This window comes from Colobus angolensis, unplaced genomic scaffold (genome assembly GCF_000951035.1).
Source record: "Colobus angolensis palliatus isolate OR3802 unplaced genomic scaffold, Cang.pa_1.0 Scaffold98, whole genome shotgun sequence".
Classification (NCBI taxonomy): Eukaryota; Metazoa; Chordata; class Mammalia; order Primates; family Cercopithecidae; genus Colobus; species Colobus angolensis.
This window is the reverse complement of record NW_012123820.1, coordinates 18,307-21,593: the sequence shown is the minus strand read 5'-3', so window position 1 is coordinate 21,593 and position 3,287 is coordinate 18,307. Positions and strand designations below refer to the sequence as shown.

The window sequence follows — 3,287 nt, the reverse complement described above, 5'->3', positions numbered from 1 at the left end:
GAGCCACTGAGCCCGGCCTAAAATTTTTAAGTGAGACAAAGTATCAATTTCAAAACAGCATCAGAAAGTGAGCATATTTAACCATACTCAGCTCATAATGGAGCAAATGGGTAAATGGAAGCTACATATCACACTACGGAATGTTTAATGAACTGGAAACAACAGAAAGTTGGTCGAAGAAAGGCAGAGAAACTTTGTCTTATAAGAGTTAGAACCTAGGGGCTCCATAGTCACCTGACATCTATTCAGAGTTTTATCTAGGTTAGAAATGTACATGTTAGGAACTCCAGGATTCTTTTGGATTCTTTTTTAAGGTCCTTGTCAACCAAGGACACAATGTAGCACTTATGAGTTACTCTCTGTGCTAAGTTGTCATCTGCATAAGTTTCTTTGTGTGTCTCCGGTAATCATTCACATATTGGATCCTTAACAATCCTTAGAGCTACCTGATACTTCTGCCCTAATTCCCCAGTTTCAGCCATTACACAGTTATATAAGGGATAGACGTGTATACAGACAGTCCAACATTGACTATACTAAGTCCAGTTCGATTTTCATGGAAAAGTTGATAAAGCTGGTATCAAACAGGATGTGGTAAGGTGGACCCAGCTGTGTATTGTATTGGAAAAATAACCAGGAAGGGTGTTGAGGAACTTTTATTTTCTTTAGAATGCTGGGATACTATTTTTCTTTCTTTTTAGGTTTCAGTCTGTCCTACTCTTTAAGCGTCTGATCTCTGAGACTGAGCATTCACTTCATGGTCGCATACTTCCTGTTTAATTTTGCTTCTCCATGTTCATGCCACACCCTTGTGTCTCCTATTATTATCTTTAAACTGAATTACTCCTTTATTCAACAGTACTATATATGGCTTATTAAATTTTAATTTCAATGATCATATTCTTAATTTCCAAAAATGTTGATTGGTTTATTTTTATATCTACCTGTTCACATTTTGTAATATCTATTTTTGGTTTGGTTTGGTTGGCTGATTTGCCTATTTGTAATGTTAGTTATCTTCATGTATTTTGAAGTTTAATTTTGCATCCTTTTCAATGATACATTGTGGTTTTTCCTCTCTCCGTTCTTTACTTTATTGGCTAATAGTTTTGCATTATCTACTGGATCCCCTTGCATAAAGAGATCTGTTCTTCTTTGATATAATTACCTCTGGAAATATCTCATTACACATCATTTAACTTCCTTTCATAGGTTATCTAAGTGTTGGAATATGATACAGACATAACGACAATATCATTGTCAGACAGAAGTTCGTTCCCATCACACTTCCAATAGCAGAGGGACTGAGAAAGCTTCTAGATTTTATTTTCTCTCTAAAAACAAAATGTCACTTTAAATATGAAAGAAGAATTAGATCAACACCGTACAATTCTTATTCAACCTTACTCCACACAAGAGGCATAAAGTACTCGGTACACAGGTCTTCACTTACTCGCCTTGTGATGATGGCAGATTTCTACTAAACTTTGTAGTATCTGAGCCAAGATACAGCTGCAGAATTTTCCACAAGGAGCTCTTACCAAGTGAGAAGGGATGATATTGCAGAAAATCTATCTGTGATTTTAGCTCTGAACTCATCACTTTCACCTTTTTCTAATATGCCAAATTTACTTATTTTATTTTTTGAGACAGAACCCAAGCGGGAGTGCACTGGCACAATCTCGGCTTACTGCAACCTCTGCCTACCGAGCTCAAGCAATCCTCCTACCTGAGTCTCCCATGTAGCTGAGCCTATAGGATGTGCCACCATGCCTGGCTAACTTTGTATTTTTAGTAGAGATGGGGTTTCACCATGTTGGCCAGGCTTGTCTCAAACTTCTGACCTCAGATAACCTGACCTCCTTGGCCTCCTAAACTGCTGGGGTTACAGGCGTGAGCCACTGTGCCCGGCCCATGCTGCATTTACTTATTGCTAATATGCACCAGTAAATAAATGTATCCATAGATCCAGGGAAGTGTTAATGTCTCATATGACTTAATTTTAGATGTGTCCTTTTTCTTAAACACACTAGGATATAGAATAAGTAATTTTACAGAATAAATTCTTTTTGAGCGGCAGTAATTATTAACTGGGAGAAAAGGATATGGACAAGAAATGGGTTGGTAGAATAACAGTTTAGCATAAAAGCACTTGAGAGAACATTTCAAATTGTATTCTCTAGGTTGTGAATGTGTGTGTAGGGAGTGGGTTTGATGAGAAAACAACTTCATGACAAAATAAAATCTAGATTTAATGAAGCTAATAATATTTTTTTTTTCTGAAAAGAATTCTGAAGGGAAGGAAACGGGAAGCATTATTTCCCAAAGGTCATTGCCCATGGAACTCTTTTCTTTCGTAGGAATTTTATCAGCTTCTCTATAGAAGTAGGACTGATAAGCCTCACTATACTGTACTAGCCAGTATCCTTTCTGACTGCAGACAATCACTTTATTAGTTTCTGCCTGTGCCATACCACTTGTTAAGTATTTTGAAAATCACCTTGTATAGGATGAATTTTAGAAAATTCCATTTGAGAGTTGATGTCATTGATGAGTCACAGGTGAAATAGGATTGGGAATATTCATCATATTTGTTTATTTTTCTTGGTTTCAGATTATGCAAAATAAATTTCAATTTGTATATTAATTACTATGTGACATGTAAAGTACCAATGCAGGCATTATGATGCAAAAACACATTTATTAAAAACATAAGTAATTCGTGTCCAATGGAAAAATATTGAAAAGCACAGATAAGCAAAAATTTAAAAAAATAAAATTAAGAACTCAGTTTTGGAGCTTCCCCCCTATTCTTCCTGCCAAGTACAGCTAAAACCTCTGAACATTATGTGTAAAAAACGGAAGAAGGCTCTGAAAGGCAGAAAGAGGAAAATAGACCAGCTAAGAATCTTGAGACCAAGAAATGACACACTGGAGAGTTCCTTGGGTTTCCTTTTTGCCTCATACATCCCAGACTTAGAGCTGAAGAAGCCAGCAACCTGAAACAGCCAGGGCAGAGATGTAACCAATGAAGATTCGAAAGGATAACTTACTCTTTTTAACTACTCAAAACACTGCAATTTCACAAATCGTTTTTGAAAAGATTCCTTCTCTTTTAAAAGTCATCAATAAATCCTCTATTGCCTAAGTCAACTCATATAGAGTATTAGTTTCCTACTACTGTTGCAAATTACCACAAAATATGTGGCCTAAAACAACACAAATATGTCTTAACATCCTGGAGGTCAGAGGTCTGAAATGAATTGGCAAAGCCACATTTCTTCTCT

At 36.3% G+C, this 3,287-nt stretch overlaps 1 pseudogene; it reads right to left on the bottom strand.

Moving 5' to 3' along the window:
• Positions 1 to 208: 208 nt before the first annotated feature.
• LOC105505099 lies at positions 209 to 772 on the bottom strand (annotated as a pseudogene).
• Between the last annotated feature and the right edge of the window lie 2,515 nt (positions 773 to 3,287).